At 39.7% G+C, this 20,901-nt stretch overlaps 1 long non-coding RNA gene and 1 pseudogene across 1 annotated transcript; one reads left to right on the top strand and one right to left on the bottom strand.

The window, feature by feature from the left end:
- Nucleotides 1-7,354: 7,354 nt before the first annotated feature.
- On the bottom strand, nt 7,355-10,002 carry LOC143686908 (nuclear pore complex protein Nup153 pseudogene; annotated as a pseudogene).
- A 74-nt stretch (nt 10,003-10,076) lies between these two features.
- On the top strand, nt 10,077-20,608 carry LOC143686909 (uncharacterized). The gene is made up of 2 exons (XR_013177290.1): nt 10,077-10,404; nt 20,437-20,608. It is a non-coding gene; the product is annotated as an uncharacterized LOC143686909 (long non-coding RNA).
- Nucleotides 20,609-20,901: the final 293 nt, after the last annotated feature.

The raw sequence follows: 20,901 nt of genomic DNA, 5'->3' as shown, positions 1-20,901 counted from the left end.
GGCTTTGTCAGAGAGAGAGTAGACTGTTGTATAATACGCAATAGTTAAAGCAGGTGGGGAGACTGTTGTGAGATGGTCTGAAGATTAGTTTCTATATCAGTCCAAATGTATGATGCCTCATGGCACCAAGCCACTTCTGCCAGCACTAGAGAATATAGATTACTTGTTTTGAACAAAACTTGAGGGGATCAGATTCTAATGATGCACTCATGGAGAGCTTAAATATGCCATCAGCACAGCTATACAGAGAAATTGAGGAAACCCAACATTCAGTGACGTTATTTACCAGAACTCATGACAGGTGCTGAAATTTAATGGCATTTACCATGTAACTTTGAATTTTTTAAGCAGTAACATCATTTGTAAATGGAAAACTCAAGTGCTGAGATGTCAGTGATGCATCAAATGTGATTATTAATTTCCAGTCCTAACAAGTACCTGTGCAAGGCCATTAACATATAATGATGATGTCAGATTTATAGAAATTATCTTTGTTAAACTATTTTGGATATGTGTAGCAGGAGATATGCACGCATTTGTGCTCCTGCAGGTCCCAGTGGCACCACTGAGGGAAGGCATGTCCTATGTGGCCAGGGAGGGTGTAACTCTGCCCCCAGCACGCCCCATTTGGAGTCCTGAATGGTAAGGGAAGCTTTCCCATGCTGGGTGGAGGAGGTGTAGTGGCAGATGCTCCCACATAGTGCTTTATGTGGGGGTGGGCAAGTGTGGAGCTTGGACCTGGAAACCCAGAGTGGACTTCTCACAGAGAAAGACAGGTGTTAACCTGATCGTAGGGAAACCACAGGACGGGCTTTAAGGACATATATGCCCGATGGAAACATGTGCCTCAACCCTGAGTCTGAGCAGCTACAAGGTGCTGCCACCCCAGGGAAGGCCCTGACCCCTGTGATAGCATCTGCCTCCTGGAGTGGCCACCCTGGGAGAGGTCCTAAGTGCTGTGATAGTGCCTGACTTCAGGTGTTCCAGCTACTAAAATCTCACAACATAGACCACTCCCCATCTCCCGTGATATCTGCTGTGGGCACAGGGGTGTGTGGCCAGGGGATCCTGGTTTAGCCTCTGTGTTGGGGTCCTCTCAAGCCTTCACTATAGTAAGGAGCACACTTTTGGGGGACTGACTCCTCTGTGGGCATCAGTGCCCTCAGTCCCTTCCCAAGAGCTCCTCTACAGGGCTGTTTGAGTTCCCTCCAAACATGGAAGCACAGTGGACCAAGCACTAGCCCAAGGCAGAAGCTGCTATGCCTTTGCAGCCAAAGTCTTCAGACACTGGAGTCTTCCCCAAGGCTTCACTTGCTCACAGTCTACCCCCAACCACCAGCATCTCCTTGGTCCCCCAGAGAGACCCCACAGAAGCTCTCTTCCTCCCACATGAAGCCCAAGTCACCCCCACGTATGTGAATGTTGAGGTGGCCTCTTTGTTCTCTCTTCTCTTAAACTCTCATGGAGCTATTCCCAATGCACAGCCAGGCTGGTTGAGCCACAGCAGCATCTGGGGATGTAACTCGGGATCACAGCCTGCTCTTGTCTCATCTCATTCAAAATATCTCAGAATGAAGTGACCCCAACAAACCTCCACCTCATGCCCTCTACTTGCCCCCTGCCTCACACTGCTCCCTGCCTTCCCTTCGGTGTGGAACATGTTGGTTTCTCTTCTGCAACCTCACTATTAGGTATGTACTTGGAAAAACTGAAAAGAGACGCAAAAGGAGATTTGCATACCGGTGTTTATAGTGGTAGTATTTAGGATTCATAATGGATGGAGGAGGTACAGTGACTGATGAATAGAAAGGCTAACTGTGGTGTATATAGACAATGCAATAAAGGGTTACTGCAAGAACGATGAATTTGTGAGGGATGCAACTAGGTGAATGAAGTTTGAGGAGAATATGCTGAGTGAAATAACAAGAAATGTAAAAACAGATATTATAATGCCTTACCAATAGGGACTAACTATAATGTGCAAGCCTTGAGAATTGAATTCAAGAGCAAAGGTTATCATGGGAAGGCTGATTGTAAAAGTTCCTAGATTGTAAGCTGTTATTGCAGTTACGTCTATTCCCGAGTTGTAATTTATTTCTAAATTCTGAGATGCTGAGCTCTTTCTGTATAACCTGGGTATTCCCTGGAATTGTGGGTATCTGTGTGAAACAAGAGACTCAGAGCTAGAGTTCTGCAGTTTTGAAAGCCAGCATTTCCTCAAACAGAAACTACTAAAAATGCTGAAAAAGAGATTAGACATCCATTAGAGATATAAATCAAGGTGATCTGGTTAGGACTGAGTTAAATTAGACTATGGGATAAAGAGCGATATTGACTGAAAAATGTTTTGAAGTCTCTCAGCTACTTAAACTGTATTTTGTTTCACTTCTCTTCCACTTTTTGGTCAGGAAGTCTATCTGAATCCTCAGCTAGATCTTGCTGAAATTCACCACCTGAAATTTCACAATCTTACGTCTTGGTGTAAATGTGCTTTTTTTCTTTCTTGTTCATTATTTGTTAGGCTGCACAGTTAGTGGGTCCTTTCAATCTGAGTAAATTTTTTTAATGTTTTTAATTGTGAAATATAACACATACACAAAAAAGCAAGAAATATCACAGTACATTTTAACAATGAGTTCTAGAACAGATTTCAGTGTTTTGTGTTGGTTACAGTTCTACAATTTCAGATTTTTCCTTCTAGCCCCAAGACACTGGAGACAGAAAAAGCAATATCAATATAATGATTCAGTAGTCGTAGTCATTTGTTAAATCCTATTCTCTGTTTTAACTCTTCCTTCTCCTTTGGTCTTTCTCCCAACATTAAGGATATGTGTGTTCTTCCCTGTCTAACATGAAAAAGTTAGAAAGGGATGTCTACCATATAGGATAGGGGGCTGGAGCTAGTTGATGTTCCTGGGGAGGTTGGGCCCTGTGTGTTTGTCTGGCCTAGGAACCACCTGGTGGTTTTTGAAAGTAATCTTAGTGCGTGGAACTTTTCTAGAATCTCAGAGCCCTAAGTATTCTTTAGGGTCAACTGAAAGGCTTGGGGTGGGTTTGGGAAACCATGGTAATTAGCAATATGTTGCTGAAAGTCACATAGGACTAGCCTCAAGAATAGCCTCTCAACACTGCCTGAACTCTCTTAGGCACTGGGATTATATTTTGTTACATTTCTCTTGTACCTTTTGGTCAGGAAGGCAATACCTTATTTTGTTACCTTTCTTTTTGAACAGGAAGGCACTGTCAATCCCATTGTGCCAGGGCCAGGCTCATCCTGGGAGTCGTGCTCAGTGGTACCAGTGAGAATTTTACCCCTGGATGACATGTCCCATGTAGGGGGCCGGGTAAGTGTTTTCCTTGCAGAGTTGTGCTTAGTGAGAGAGGCCACATCCAAGCAACAGAAGAGGTTTCCTGAAAGTAACTCTTAGGTATAATATAGGCTTAACTTCTCCACTACAGAAACAAGCCTCACAAAAGGAAGTCTCAAGATCAAGTGCATGGGTTATTAACTTGGGAGTCCCTAATATTTGAGAAAGTATCTGGGGCTATGAGAACTATGCTAAATCTACTCTGTTTATATTCTTTAAATGGTATTTAAAAAGCTTAGATGACCAAAAAAAAAAAAAAAAAACACCTTGAATGACAGTACATCATTATTAAGCATGGTTTACTGAATAATTTTAGCCCAGTGTTGAAAACTACTGCTCACTAAAAGAATCCTTTTGAAATATTACTGCTCATTGACAGTGCACCTTTTTACCCAAGAGCCCAGATGGAGTTGTACAATCAGATTAAAGTCATTTACCTACCTGCTACCACAACATCCATTCTGCAGCCCATGGATCAAAAAGTGATTTCAACTTTAAGTCTTATTACTAAAGAAATATATTTTGTAAGGCATTAACTGATGGCGATACTTCCAACTAATCTTGGTAAAGTATTCAGCAGTTTAGATGCCATTAAGAACATTCACAATTCCTGAGAGGTTGTCAAAATATCAGCATTAACCATGGTTTGGAAAAAGTTGGTTCCATCCCTCATTCATGACTTGGAGAATTTCAAGAGTTCAGTTGAGGAAGTAACTGGAGGTATGGTGGAAATAAGAGAATGAGAATTAGTTGTGGAGCCCAAAGATGTAACTTGTAGTACTTTGATGATATAACTTTTACAAATAAAGAGTTGCTTGTTATGGAGGAACAAATAAAGTGGTTTCTTGCAGTGGAATCTATTCCTGGTGAAGAGGCTGTGAACATTGTTCATATTACAATGAAGTGTATAGAATATGGCATGAATTTAGTAGATAAGGCATTAGCCAGTATTGCTGAAGAGTCACATGGTAGTTAGCAGTTTTTACAATACATTTTTTATTTCATTATTTTTTATTGATGGCATTCATCCCATGTATTAACGTGTTACCTATATTGTATTAGACATGGCTTTTACATTAAACTTTGTAAGTATCCAAAGTCCCAAGTTCCTTTGTGGAGCTTGACTCCCATGTGTGTAAATCTCCCTGCCATTGTGGGACAGAACTCCTGAGATTCTTAGGGACCCAGCATCATGGAATTGAGAAAGCCTTCTTGACCATAAGGAAGAAGAGAGAAATGGGACACAATAATGTTTCAGTGGCAGAGATATTTCTAGTGCAGTCAATAGGTTATCTTGGAGGTTATTCCTATGCATTATACAAATATCCCATTTTAGCTTATCATGTATTGGAGTGGCTTGGAGGATGTACCTGTAACTGTTGACCTGTGTTCCAGTAGCCATTCTTCTTGAAGACAACTGTATTGTGATATAGCCTTTACAATATGACTGCGTTTTTTTTTCCGAAAACCTTTGTAGTCTGATGCTCTTTTATCCAGAACATGGAGAGATGAGTTACAAAAAAATGGATAAAATGTAAACAAACAATAAGGGGACTAAGGGGTAATATATATTGGGCAGATTAAAATACTAACAATCAATGAGAGGAAGGGCTAAGGAGTATGGTGTGCATAATGTTTCCTCTTTTCTTTTTCTTTGTCCAGAGTGATGCAAATATTCTAAGAATGATCATGGTGATGAACACACAAATATGTGATGATACTGTGAGGAACTGACTATATACCATGTATGGACATATGTGTATGAAGATATGTTAGTAAAAATATTCAAAAAATCAAAGTCACCATTTCCATTCAGTAAATACAAAAATATATACTTAATACCTTGTGCAGTAATGATTTTGGTCCAAACAAAACAGGATCAGAAAAACCAATAAATTCACTTTAACAATCCCCAATTTTTACAAAGATTTCCAAATGGATTAAGATAACTTTGAATAATGAGATTTAAATAATAAAATCTGAGACAAGATGAAACAGGCAACAAAAATATTTCTAACACAAAATTAAAATTTCAAGGCAACAGATTTATTTTCTACCAAAAAAGTACTGAAACAAATTAGTATTTACACATTTTATAATAAAATAATGAAAAACATAAGGTAGGTGATAATCATAAGAATGGAATTGTGGAAATAGCATATAACTGGTAAGCTGAGAACTAGATAGCTCTAACAAGTCCTTAGCATGCACCAACTTTTAATCAGTCTTCCTCTATCAGAAAAGTTTAGTGCACAATGCATCCAACTCATTCACTTCACACAAACTCAGCACAAACTCAGCATGGAAATCATTCATTTCAATATCCTCTAATCTATAAAAATCTCCTCACATATAATTAAAACTTCAAAGAATTCCATAAATGCATGTCAATCCACACTAATGGTGCAAGAAAGAAGTGCTATACAAAACCATCTGGGTGTGCACTCCATAACTGGGTACAGCCAGACCAGGTAAAATTAGGGAATAATTTGCTGGATGATATAGTATTTTTGCTGAAGAACCATTCATCGTTCAAGCTATTTTTATAAGGGTTGGGTTGGGTTTGGGTGGCTTCTATATAGCAAGAGCAAGGAGGAAAATCCCCAAATTAAAGGTGTCCTTAGGCAGATCTGACTTCAGATAAGTCCAGCACATAGCACAACCCAGTAGCCGAATGCAGGGCACCAGCTGTTGTTAATAAACTGTAGTGTATATATCCATTGTGACTCATTTCCCCTATCTAACAGCAGTCTTTTTCTTGTGAGCAGAAACTGAAGTTTCAGAAGGGAAAAGGCTGGACCGGGGCTGCAGGTATGGCAGGATTTGCATCAAATGTGAACACCTGATGGATTACTGATAGGGAAGTTGAAATTTATAGTGCTGCTGCCAATTAGAAGTTGTTTCAGAGCCAAATTAGGTATTAGCAGTTGCTCCAGAACCTAATACAGACTGATGGAGCTACAGGAGTTGGATTGCTTAAGCCAGAAGATAGTCCAAACTTAAAGTTATCCTCATTCTTGGACACAAATTTAAGCCAGCAATGGGAACTTGGGATTGTGATACCTGCTTAGTGCACAAGAACCTGAAGCAATAACATGTGAAGTTTGTGAAACACCCAAACCTGGAATTGGTGTTAGGCATGTTCTTACATTGCCAGTGACTTCAGAAAGTGCTCTAAAGATGACTACTCCGCCTGCTGGCTGCACTATGACCACTGGGACCTTAGAATTTGGAGATGAGTTCAAAAGGCCTATAGACTATTGGGAGTGTCCAATAGGCTGTGTTTCTAATAATGGAGAAGAAAATATGTGCCCTGTATGCCGGCGAAACCAGAGAATTCACTACCTGCTTCAGGTAGCAGCACTCTAGCTGCCTCTCTGTCAGTTTTCTTTTCTCATTTCTCCAGATTTAGAATGAGATGAAACTTCAAACTTAAAATCTTCTGTGGGTTTTCAAATTTTAAAGTCTCCACTCATCGAATTCATGGACCAGAATCTGATGCCACATCAATTTGGAGCCTCCTTTATCTCCAAATGTAAAGTTTCCAGTGTTGGTTAAAGTCTGAGAAGGCCCAGAAGAGGATGATGAGGTTGCAAATCTGAAGGTTGGGGCTGCTGGATTTGAAGATGAGGAAGATGTACCAAAGCCTTTAAACTCATATTTTCTGCCTGGCTTTGCACATTCACATACTACACATTTGGCAGACTCTTTACTAGGCATACTTCACAGTCCCAGCTTCCCTCATGTTTCTTCAACTTTTCCAGTCTGAGATGCCTTCCAGATGGCAGAGAGACAGCTAGAGTGCTGCTACCTGAAGCAGGTAGTGAATTCTCCGGTTTTGCAGGTATACAGGACACATATTTATTTTCTTCTCCATTATTAGAAACACAGCCTATTGGACACTCCCAATAGTCTATAGGTCTTTTGAACTCATCTCCAAATTCTAAGGTACTAGTGGTCATAGCGCAGCTAGCAGGTGGAGTAGTCATCTTTAGAGCACTTTCTGAAGTCACTGGCAATGTAAGCACATGCCTAACACCGATTCCAGGTTCGGGTGTTTCACAAACTTCACATGTTATTGCTTCAGGTTTCTTGTTCACTAAGCAGGTATCACAATCCCAAATTCCCATTGCTGGCATAAATTTGTGTCCAAAGCCTGTCGATGATGCACAGACAGTTGGTTTGCCATTTATATTTGGTGTGCCAATTACGGCACTTCTGGCAACCTTGCAACTTGACAGCCCTTGCACTTTGCATCTGTAACTTTGTTCTGGAGTAGACATAATCACACTGCCATGGTGGATGTGCTTTTAAACTTTCTGTAAGTCCAATTTCAGTAGGAGTAAAGCTACCTATTGCTGGTCTTGTATAAAATAGCTGGTTTGTCATAGCAGGCTGAGCAGGAAAAGAATCTACGTTTGGTGATATGTAGACACGGCTTCTCAGAAAATCTAGGATACCTTCTTCTTTTAGAGATTTCGCACATCTAAAGGGTCCTCGTGATCTTCATCTGGTTTCGTCTCACAGCCTGTACTATTCACTGCAGTGATATCTTGAGCTGAAGCACTTATCATTGGGTCTGAAGTACAATTGGTGTCAGAAAGTTCTTCTTTTGCAACAGGCATATTATCTGTAAATTCATCCTCGTGATCTTCATCTGGTTTCTTTTCACAGAGTGTACTATTCACTGCAGTGATATCTTGAGCTGAAGCACTTATCATTGGGTCTGAAGTACAATTGGTGTCAGAAAGTTCTTCTTTTGCAACAGGCATATTATCTGTAAATTCAGTAGATGATGGAGGTAGTTCATCTGCCTCAGTAAATTTTATAATGGGAGGTGAAAATATATACACAGGACTGTCACTGCTGCTTGGAGAAATCATTTGTTAATTATTGTGAAGGACCGATGGGTGATAGAGAGTAAGGTGTAATCACACAGGAATAAAAACTGCAAACAGACTGTGCAGAATTGGTGACTGGTGGAGAGATTATTGGTAATATCGGTACTTCCATTTCCTGTTCCACTGGCGGTTTAATAGCAGTGCAGTGTGTTCTCTCTCGTCTTATTTTGCCACCTCCATTCCCTAATCCAGAAGATAAGCCATTCGCTGCAGGCAGACTGAAATTTGGATATGGAATTCCAATTTCTTGTCCTCTGTTTTGTCCTGTTGTCACACATTTTTCACATTGAGCATGGTACTTGCTAACTATTCTTTGATTAGTCTTTCTCAATTCAGGAAATGGGGTCAGAGATGGTTTAAAATAAGCAGTTTGATTTGTTGCTATGGGAACTGGCTCTGGGGTCACGAGTCTCTGAACAGGGGGATCCTGAGAGTCCATCTTAACCCTTTCAGCCTGAAAGTTTGTGGAATCTCTATCATCTCTATCAAGAGAATTCACAGAAGAAAGATCAAAAGGAATTCTTTCTGCATCCAGCAGAGGGTTTGACATCTTCTCTAAGGACTGTAGTATTCGCTGAGCTGCTAAACTAGTCACACCATAAGATCTTGCACTGAGTTGTTTAGCTTTCACCTGCATTATAACTGTTGGCCGAAACGGTGTACCTCGTAGTTTAGACTGTCTTCCAGGAGCTGCTGCCCCATCATATGTTGTTTTTCCAGGATAAAAAGGAGAATACCCAAGCTGGTTTGTTTTAAGGATCGAAGAATTCCCAAGTGAAGAGGAAAGTGTTCGTGTTCCAAAGGCGGACAGCCTCAATGCTTGTTTTCTTGATCTGGCGGCAGTGTACTGTGGAAGTGAACCAGAGCGCTCAGCCTCTGTGGACCACAGAGGTGGGACTGAAGCATTCTTCAGAGCAGCTTTATCTTTATCCGAAGCTCTTGGAAAGAAAACCGCTGTTGTTGAGCTGTTATCATTTTGAGAAGTAGAATATTCGATTTCCTTTACAAGGGAAAATCCAGAACAGCCAGTTGGCAATGCTGATGATGTGGAGTGCTGATGGTGTAAGGCAGGGGATTCCAACGTGGAGTTCAGATGGCTCTCCTGAAGAGAAGGCCTTGTTGACACATCTGCGTGATCTAAAGCAGAACTACCTGTTGAGGGTTCTTCTGTATTATCAGCTGTTGGTGCAGGAGTGCCCGTTTCATCACTAATATTAGCGCTCTCCTCAGTGGCCTGCGTGAGACGTTCATCATCTCTATTTTCCTGCTCACGTGGTACCTCCCCTGTGTCTGCTGAGCAGGTGCGTACGTCTTCACTCCTGTTGAAGTATCTCTGCAGCCATTCTGGCACAATATTCTTAATGGAGTCTGTGAGCCTGCTGAGGATGCCCTGATGCTGCTGACGCTCCTGCGTGTAAGGCCGGGAAGGCCCCTGGCGGCCACGCCGTGTCCGGATCTTGCCGCCGCCCCTTCCTAGTCCTCTGGCTCTGGAGGCCATGGCCAGGCTCTACCGCTGCTCCTCGGGCTGAGACGGGGCGGGTAAAGGTGCAGGTAAGGGGCTGGGAGAGGCGGAGGCGGGACCTCGGGGCAGTCCCCCGCCAGGGCCTGGCCCTGATGTCCACCAGATAGGGGTACAGGCACCCTGGGCACCGCAAGGCTGAGAGGAGGAGTAGATTAACAGTGCGCAGTGGGAGAGGGGAGCTCTTGACTCCGGAAAGACCAAGAAGCTGCCTCCTGTCGCGTAGCTGCCTCCTGTCCCTTAGCTCCCCGCGGAACCCGTGTCTGTGACATCACGTCTCCATGGAGCTGCCCCGCAGAGAACACGTGGGAGGCCCCACGCGCTGCTGAGGCCCAGCTGGACCCTCGGCCCTTGTGGATTCTTTTAGCACGGCTCGGGCGGTCGCTACTGCACCTGAGGGCCTCCAGTGCCGCCTGCCCTCCTCTCCCCTCCCCTCTCCTCCCCTTTGCGCACAGCGTTGCCCCCCCCCCTCCGCGTGTTAGTGCTGTTGTGCCTATTTTGTTTTGTTTTTTGCATTGGCAGGCATTGGGAATTGAAGTGGGTGTCAGGCATGGTAGGTGCGATCTCTCCCTGCTGAGCCACCATGGCCCGCCCTATTCCGTTGTTTTTAATTAAAGTATGCACACTCTATTTTAAGCATAATTCTATTGACTACTTCATATACTACAGCATATTGTGAACACAACTTTTTTTTTTTCAAGTCATCGTGTCTTATGTCTTATTAGGGGTATATGACCTTTAGTCACTTTTCCAATCTTTTCTATGTTAATTGTCTTTTCAACTTTTTCAAGAATATTTGGTTTCCCTTCTATTTACATAAAAACAGAACCCTTCAAATTTCTTTACTGCCCACTTCTAATCAATAATGTAATAAGTAGAATTTTACATGTAGATACCTCGGTCCCACACATGATTGCGTATTCTTTAGCACAGAGCATTCTCTTAAAAAGAAATTATGTCTCTTTCCTTAAAGTAGGGCATTGTATGTTAAAACAGGTATGGAAGTGATTTTCTTATTTGGTAGTCATTTTTCACTTCCTGGTAATCAAAATCCAGACTTGTTTAATAAGTTCAAGTTAGAAAAACAATTAATAATTGCAAATGGAAACTAACAATATGAGAGATATTCATATCAAACAACATATTAGAGACTTCCTGATAATACTAAGCTACATTTAGGAAACTAGAAGTCTCTCCCCTGCATATTGTGAATGACTTGACATTACTGTTTGGTGATCCCATACTTTCCATGCAGACTTGCCAGGAACTCTATTTTGTTTCAACTTTTATTGACCTACAAGGTCACTATAATTTGGGTAGCAATAAGTCATGCTAGATTCTTTTTTTCTTTAAATTTTGATGTTTATTTCCCCAAGACAGCCTAGTCTGCACAATACTTGGATAAATTTTAAAGCTAGTTTTCTGCTGCTTCTAGTTCTAAACTTTAACCATGTTTCTGATGACAAGGAATGCTGCAAAAATACTCTAGTTCAACAAAGAGTTATGATCACAAAATAATTTTTGCCCTTTCTACAGTGTTTCATAATTACCAGTTGATTTTTGAATGTGAAATAGACATAGATGCTAATGGTGGCTAATCTGGTATGTTTTGTATAGCAAACTGTTGTTCATGCAACACTTATGCTCAAAGGGGAAGGCACAGGGTTTCCTACAATGAGCCACCTTATAAAGAGTTCTTCTTTTTGTACAAATTAATTTGTCACATTTAATTTAGTGTGCATAATCTCAAAATTGAGGTATTATTCCAATTTATAAAAAACACTTGCATACCTTTTATGAAAGTTTAAAAAATAATGTTTTCTCCCTAAAGTGGCTCAAAATGGATTGCTTATGGCTGCCTACATATAAGATAAAAAGATTCTAAAATAATTGAACAGAATAGGCATATTATTAAAGGTGTTCAAACCATTCCTTGATTTGTACATCTACTCGTCATGGGTCTTGATCCAGCAGCACATATGCACCAAATTCCATTTTAGAAGTTTCCATAGAAAACAACTAACATTTAAGCACAGCATGGTATTCTATCACAACTGAAACTTTTTGTTTCTTCTTCTTTACAGGACTCCACAAAATCTAAAACTGAACTATGCTGTAGATTTACTTCATGCAAAGATCTTTATGTTATCTCTGAAAATGAGAAGGGTGCTTTTTAAGCACATTTTACTGCTTTATTCTATTATGGTACTTGTGTACTGCAACACAGTCTATTTTGAGGGAAACTTAAGATTTTTTTCTCCTGCAAAAAAATCTACACAAATTAGTTTTGATGATACGGAAAGCTTTTCATACAGCAAACATTCATCTGGTGCAAATGCACAGGGAAACCTTCCTGAAAAGTTTTCTGACTTGAGAAACAACTAAAAAGTCATACTAGGTAAAGTAAATAAAGACAAAATTTTTTTTTTTATTAATTAAAAAAAGAATTAACAAAACAATTAGAAATCATTCCAATCTACATGTACAATCAGTAATTCTTAATAACATCACATAGTTGCATATTCATCATTTCTTAGTACATTTGCATCGATTTAGAAAAAGAAATAAAAAGACAACAGAATAAGAATTAAAACAATAATAGAAAGAAAAAAAACAAACAAAAAAAAAAAACAAAAAACCTATACCTCACATGCAGCTTCATTCAGTGTTTTAACATAATTGCATTACAATTGGGTAGTATTGTGCTGTCCATTTCTGAGTTTTTATATCCAGTCCCATTGTACAGTCTGTATCCCTTCATCTCCAATTATCCCTTCTCTTTTTTTTTTTTTTTTTAATTAACGGAAAAAAAGAAATTAACCCAACATTTAGAGATCATACCATTCTACACATGCAATCATTAATTCTTAACATCATCACATAGATGCATGATCATCATTTCTTAGTACATTTGCATTGGTTTAGAAGAACTAGCAACATAACCGAAAAAGATATAGAATGTTAATATAGAGAAAAAAATAAAAGTAATAATAGTAAAATCAAAACAAAACAACACAAAACAAAACAAAAACCTATAGCTCAGATGCAGCTTCATTCAGTGTTTTAACATGATTACTTTACAATTAGGTATTATTGTGCTGTCCATTTTTGAGTTTTTGTATCTAGTCCTGTTGCACAGTCTGTATCCCTTCAGCTTCAATTACCCATTGTCTTACCCTGTTTCTAACTCCTGCTGAACTCTGTTACCAATGACATATTTCAAGTTTATTCTCGAATGTCCGTTCACATCAGTGGGACCATACAGTATTTGTCCTTTAGTTTTTGGCTGGATTCACTCAGCATAATATTCTCTAGGTCCATCCATGTTATTACATGCTTCATAAGTTTATCTTGTCTTAAAGCTGCATAATATTCCATCGTATGTATATACCACAGTTTGTTTAGCCACTCTTCTGTTGATGGAGATTTTGGCTGTTTCCATCTCTTTGCAATTGTAAATAATGCTGCTATAAACATTGGTGTGCAAATGTCCGTTTGTGTCTTTGCCCTTAAGTCCTTTGAGTAGATACCTAGCAATGGTATTGCTGGGTCGTATGGCAGTTCTATATTCAGCTTTTTGAGGAACCGCCAAACTGCCTTCCACAGTGGTTGCACCCTTTGACATTCCCACCAACAGTGGATAAGTGTGCCTCTTTCTCCGCATCCTCTCCAGCACTTGTCATTTTCTGTTTTGTTGATAATGGCCATTCTGGTGGGTGTGAGATGATATCTCATTGTGGTTTTGATTTGCATTTCTCTAATGGCCAGGGACATTGAGCATCTCTTCATGTGCCTCTTGGCCATCCGTATTTCCTCTTCTGAGAGGTGTCTGTTCAAGTCTTTTTCCCATTTTGTAATTGGGTTGGCTGTCTTTTTGTTGTTGAGATGAACAATCTCTTTATAAATTCTGGATACTAGACCTTTATCTGATATATCATTTCCAAATATTGTCTCCCATTGTGAAAGCTGTCTTTCTACTTTCTTGATGAAGTTCTTTGATGCACAAAAGTGTTTAATTTTGAGGAGTTCCCATTTATTTATTTCCTTCTTCAGTGCTCTTGCTTTAGGTTTAAGGTCCATAAAACCGCCTCCAGTTGTAAGATCCATAAGATATCTCCCAATATTTTCCTCTAATTGTTTTATGGTCTTAGACCTAATGTTTAGATCTTTGATCCATTTTTAGTTAACTTTTGTATAGGGTGTGAGAGATGGGTCTTCTTTCATTCTTTTGCATATGGATATCCAGTTCTCTAGGCACCATTTATTGAAGAGACTGCTCTGTCCCAGGTGAGTTGGCTTGACTGCCTTATCAAAGATCAAATGTCCATAGATGAGAGGGTCTATATCTGAGCACTCTATTCGATTCCATTGGTGGATATATCTATCTTTATGCCAATACCATGCTGTTTTGACCACTGTGGCTTCATAATATGCCTTAAAGTCAGGCAGCGCGAGACCTCCAGCTTCGTTTTTTTTCCTCAAGATGTTTTTAGCAATTCGGGGCACCCTGCCCTTCCAGATAAATTTGCTTATTGGTTTTTCTATTTCTGAAAAATAAGTTGTTGGGATTTTGATTGGTATTGCATTGAATCTGTAAATCAATTTAGGTAGGATTGACATCTTAACTATATTTAGTCTTCCAATCCATGAACACGGTATGCCCTTCCATCTATTTAGGTCTTCTGTGATTTCTTTTAGCAGTTTTTTGTAGTTTTCTTTATATAGGTTTTTTGTCTCTTTAGTTAAATTTATTCCTAGGTATTTTATTCTTTTAGTTGTGATTGTAAATGGGATTCGTTTCTTGATTTCCCCCTCAGCTTGTTCATTACTAGTGTATAGAAATGCTACAGATTTTTGAATGTTGATCTTGTAACCTGCTACTTTGCTGTACTCATTTATTAGCTCTAGTAGTTTTGTTGTGGATTTTTCTGGGTTTTCGACGTATAGTATCATATCGTCTGCAAACAGTGATAGTTTTACTTCTTCCTTTCCAATTTTGATGCCTTGTATTTCTTTTTCTTGTCTAATTGCTCTGGCTAGAACCTCCAACACAATGTTGAATAATAGTGGTGATAGTGGACATCCTTGTCTTGTTCCTGATCTTAGGGGGAAAGTTTTCAATTTTTCCCCATTGAGGATGATATTAGCTGTGGGTTTTTCATATATTCCCTCTATCATTTTAAGGAAGTTCCCTTGTATTCCTATCTTTTGAAGTGTTTTCAACAGGAAAGGATGTTGAATCTTGTCAAATGCCTTCTCTGCATCAATTGAGATGATCATGTGATTTTTCTGCTTTGATTTGTTGATGTGGTGTATTACATTAATTGATTTTCTTATGTTGAACCATCCTTGCATACCTGGGATGAATCCTACTTGGTCATGATGTATAATTCTTTTAATGTGCTGTTGGATACGATTTGCTAGAATTTTATTGAGGATTTTTGCATCTGTATTCATTAGAGAGATTGGTCTGTAGTTTTCTTTTTTTGTAATATCTTTGCCTGGTTTTGGTATGAGGGTGATGTTGGCTTCATAGAATGAATTAGGTAGTTTTCCCTCCACTTCGATTTTTTTGAAGAGTTTGAAGAGAATTGGTACTAATTCTTTCTGGAACGTTTGGTAGAATTCACATGTGAAGCCATCTGGTCCTGGACTTTTCTTTTTAGGAAGCTTTTGAATGACTAATTCAATTTCTTTACTTGTGATTGGTTTGTTGAGGTCATCTATGTCTTCTTGAGTCAAAGTTGGTTGTTCATGTCTTTCCAGGAACCCGTCCATTTCCTCTAAATTGTTGTATTTATTAGCGTAAAGTTGTTCATAGTATCCTGTTATTACCTCCTTTATTTCTGTGAGGTCAGTAGTTATGTCTCCTCTTCCATTTCTGATCTTATTTATTTGCATCCTCTCTCTTCTTCTTTTTGTCAATCTTGCTAAGGGCCCATCAATCTTATTGATTTTCTCATAGAACCAACTTCTGGCCTTATTGATTTTCTCTATTGTTTTCATGTTTTCAATTTCATTTATTTGTGCTCTAATCTTTGTTATTTCTTTCCTTTTGCTTGCTTTGGGGTTAGCTTGCTGTTCTTTCTCCAGTTCTTCCAAATGGATAGTTAATTCCTGAATTTTTGCCTTTTCTTCTTTTCTGATATAGGCATTTAGAGCAATAAATTTCCCTCTTAGCACTGCCTTTGCTGCGTCCCATAAGTTTTGATATGTTGTGTTTTCATTTTCATTCGCCTCGAGGTATTTGCTAATTTCCCTTGCAATTTCTTCTTTGACCCAGTCGTTGTTTAGGAGTGTGTTGTTGAGCCTCCACGTATTTGTGAATTTTCTGGCACTCTGCCTATTATTGATTTCCAACATCATTCCTTTATGGTCCGAGAAAGTGTTGTGTAAGATTTCAATCTTTTTAAAATTGTTAAGACTTGCTTTGTGACCCAGCATATGGTCTATCTTTGAGAATGATCCATGAGCACTTGAGAAAAAGTTGTATCCTGCTGTTGTGGGATGTAATGTCCTATAAATGTCTATTAAGTCTAGTTCATTTATAGTAATATTCAGATTCTCTATTTCTTTGTTGATCCTCTGTCTAGATGTTCTGTCCCTTGATGAGAGTGGTGAGTTGAAGTCTCCAACTATTATGGTATATGAGTCTATTTCCCTTTTCAATGTTTGCAGTATATTCCTCATGTATTTTGGGGCATTCTGATTCGGTGCGTAAATATTTATGATTGTTATGTCTTCTTGTTTAATTGTTCCTTTTATTAGTATATAGTGTCCTTCTTTGTCTCTTTTAACTGTTTTACATTTGAAGTCTAATTTGTTGGATATTAGTATAGCCACTCCTGCTCTTTTCTGGTTGTTATTTGCATGAAATATCTTTTCCCAACCTTTCACTTTCAACCTATGTTTATCTTTGGGTCTACGATGTGTTTCCTGTAGACAGCATATAGAAGGATCCTGTTTTTTAATCCATTCTGCCAATCTATGTCTTTTGATTGGGGAATTCAGTCCATTGACATTTAGTGTTATTACTGTTTGGATAATATTTTCCTCTAACATTTTGCCTTTTGTATTATATATATCATATCTGATTTTCCTTCTTTCTACACTCTTTTCCATATCTCTCTCTTCTGTCTTTTTGTATCTGACTCTAGTGCTCCCTTTAGTATTTCTTGCAGAGCTGGTCTCTTGGTCACAAATTCTTTCAGTGACTTTTTGTCTGAGAATGTTTTAATTTCTCCCTCATTTTTGAAGGATAATTTTGCTGGATATAGGAGTCTTGGTTGGCAGTTTTTCTCTTTTAGTATTTTAAATATATCATCCCACTGTCTTCTAGCTTCCATGGTTTCTGCTGAGAAATCTACACAAAATCTTATTGGGTTTCCCTTGTATGTAATGGATTGTTTTTCTCTTGCTGCTTTCAAGATCTTCTCTTTCTCTTTGACCTCTGACATTCTAACTAGTAAGTGTCTTGGAGAACGCCTATTTGGGTCTACTCTCTTTGGGGTGCGCTGCACTTCTTGGATCTGTAATTTTAGGTCTTTCATAAGAGTTGGGAAATTTTCAGTGATAATTTCTTCCATTAGTTTTTCTCCTCCTTTTCCCTTCTCTTCTCCTTCTGGGACACCCACAACACGTATATTTGTGCGGTTCATATTGTCCTTGAGTTCCCTGATACCCTGTTCAAATTTTTCCATTCTTTTCCCTATAGTTTCTGTTTCTTTTTGGAATTCAGATGTTCCATCCTCCAGTTCACTAATTCTATCTTCTGTCTCTTTAAATCTATCATCGTAGCTATCCATTATTTTTTCTATGTTTGCTACTTTATCCTTCACTTCCATAAGTTCTGCGATTTGTTTTTGCAGTTTTTCTATTTCTTCTTTATGTTCAGCCCATGTCCTCTTCATGTCCTCCCTCAATTTATCGATTTCATTTTTGAAGAGGTTTTCCATTTCTGTTCGTATATTCAGCATTAGTTGTCTCAGCTCTTGTGTCTCATTTGAGCTATTGGTTTGTTCCTTTGACTGAGCCATATTCTCAATCTTTTGAGCGTGGACAGTTATCTTCTGCTGCTGGCGTCTGGGCATTTATTCAGATTTCTCTTGGTGTTGGACCCAGCAAGGTTGTAATATTTTTCTGTGAAATCTCTGGGTTCTGTTTTTCTTATCCTGCCCAGTAGGTGGCGCTCGTGGCACACGTTTGTCTGCGGGTCCCACCAGTAAAAGGTGCTGTGGGACCTCAAACTTTGGAAAACTCTCGCCGTCCTGGGGGTTCGCTAGCCGAAACGGCTTGAGCCGGCCCGGGGTCCGAACGCAGGGAGGGTTGCTGGTCGCCGCAGCCAGGGAAAGAGCCCGTCCGAATTTCCTAGTCGGCCCTGGGCAACAAGCGTGGCGGGAGGGCACCAGCAGCAGCGGCCCGCCCGAGAGAGTGCACGTTCCCCGGGAGTCACGGGTTTGGAAGGGGCCTCCCCCACCTGTCACCGTTCTCCGCGGCCTGGGGGTTTCCGATCCAATTCTCTCAGTTGGTCCGGGGGCTGTGCGTGGTGTGGGCGCCAGTCGCCTTGGTTTCAGGGGACCACCTCTCCAATTCTCCCAGCCGGCCCGGGAAGGGGGAAGGGAGTAACTCCGGCTGCTTGCCACCCCGCCCGGTAAGGCCCGCGCGCTTCGGCGATCTCACCCGAGCTGCTTCTCTCAGCCAGCCAGCCGTTCCAGGATGGGGTACGCTGTCTTTTTTATCTCTGTTGTGGCTTTGGGCGCTTTCTGTATCGTTTCTACTCCCCTAGTAGGTGTCCTGGAGAAGAAACTAAGATCCGCGCGTCTTACTAAGCCGCCATCTTCCAGGAAGTAAGACAAAAATTTTAAAATGGAGGTGAGGCAAGAGAGGGGATAGAAAACACAGCTCACAGAGTCAACCATGTCTGCTGCTAAACCTGTCTTTGTTTTCATGTCCAATGTACAGTAACACTTATGATCTCAATTTCATGATTTACTAGGTTTGTTTTCAGCCCCCTGAAGGTGAATCAAGCTTGCATGTGTTCGCATACAGCACCAAGACCACACTCACGTACACAGTCACTCTGGCACTAGGAGTCTGCTTCATGAGTGGAGAGCCCTAGATTTGAAAGATGAACCTGGCTCTCCACGACTGTGCCAGACAATAATTCAACACTGTCCATTCACGCACTGCTTCATAGCAAGGCCTGGGCTCATTTTCCTTTGATTTATATGGGCATTGTGCTGGTTTGAAAGCATGTATGTCCCCTAGAAAATCCATGTTTTAATCCTAATCCCATTTTGTAAAGGCAGCCATTTCTTCTAATCCCTATTCAATGTTGTATCTTTGAAGCTGTAATTAGATCATCTCCCTGGAGATGTGATTTAATCAAGAGTGGATGTTAAGCTGGACTAGGTAGAGGCGGGCGTGTCTCCACCCATTTGGGTGGGTCTTGATAAATTTCTGAAGTCCTATAAAAGAGGAAACGTGGCCGGCCCACTGTAACTGATTTTGATGAGTCTTTGACATAGAGTTGCTATTGAAGAGCCTTAAGGATTTGCTAATGAAAGGTGGTGTGATTACATTTTGTATGTGGAGAAAACATGTCATTTTGGAGTCCGGAGATCAAGCTGTGGTAGATTGATTCATACACTACAATAAAAGATGTGCCCTTAATATAATATAATATAATAAGCATAATAATATGCTTCTGTGTTTATAAATCCATTTGTAAATAGTAATTTTAATTGATTAAATTGAAGAATGGTTTGAACTCTTTTTGAATAGGATCTTTGGACATCCTATTTGGTGTACTTAATGAATGAGTGTGTGAATTTATCTATATGACCAGATTTCTCTAAAAATATCTGATATTCAGTGGGAAGTGTAAGACACAAAGATACCACGATAGATGGCCATGGGTTGGAGTGCAGAGAGGTAAGCCAAGGTAACTCAAGGATTGCAGGGCCTAGCACCAGAGTATTATGAACCCTGAAAGAGAGCATAGCCATGATTACCCTCTTGGTTTGGTACTTCTAGCCCCTAAAACTATGAACCAATAAATTCCTGTTTTTAAACCAAACCATTTTGTAGTATTGTCATAGCAGCTGTGGAAAGCTAAGACCAATCCAATCATGATGTATTGGGTAATAAATACTATCTTAGACATTTACTATGACCTTTTATGGCAAGCTACCTAAGAAGTTGGCTTGTTTAACATTAGCTGTATCTGTTTCTACGAGAGGATACAAATTACTATAATTTTCTTGTTTTCATTTCCCAGGTTGCTGTTGCAGCTCCTAAGAACTTGTGAAATAGAATCTGAGTCTTGCAGATATTGCAACAGTAATCTACCATTACTATACTGAAGTGCTGTTGATTAGATCATTACAAGTGGAAGAAGGGAAACATTCCATAATTTCATCTTTAAATCTTACACTTCACAAGTGTTTAGGTTTTAACACGACTTAAGTAAGATAGGAAAGTGATTGGAATTGAGCTGATACCATGTCACTCTATATAATAAATTTCTAATAAAGTAATTATTATGTCTGCTTTCTTTTGTTTCCTCAGGAGTAGAACTTGATGAGAGAGAAGGATTTGGGTATATTTCACAGTGGTTCTCAAATATTCACTGTGATTTCATTATCAGGTTCCTGGATGCAATGCCCACAGCAGTGATGGAGACCCTAGAGATGCCATCTGCTATCTATCTGTCACGAGCCATCCTGCATTCAGCTTCAGCAATCTTATAAAATTATGATGTAATTATCCTAACAAGTTTATGGCTTCCATGCCAGATAATTAAATATCAGTTATCATCATCTGTATTTTCAAGTCCTTCTATATATTAAGGTGGCAATTGGTCCCCAATCCACAATCTTCTGGTGAATCCAAGGAAAGTCATTGATTTTCAAACGGTTTCTTATTTGTTCTTTCCTGGAATAGAGCTTCTACTACATATGGCCACAGTATTGCTAATGATAAATATTCAGGAATGTCCAATTTAAGAGGGTGAGAATCCATGCCAGAGAGGGGGCACTGTTTTTGTCACATTTGCAACTATAATAGGATGCATATACACATTGCATTAAAAATTTCTAAAAATCAATGCATA

Source organism: Tamandua tetradactyla, chromosome 6 (assembly GCF_023851605.1).
Source record: "Tamandua tetradactyla isolate mTamTet1 chromosome 6, mTamTet1.pri, whole genome shotgun sequence".
NCBI lineage: Eukaryota > Metazoa > Chordata > Mammalia > Pilosa > Myrmecophagidae > Tamandua > Tamandua tetradactyla.
This window is presented reverse-complemented; position numbering and strand designations above follow the sequence as displayed.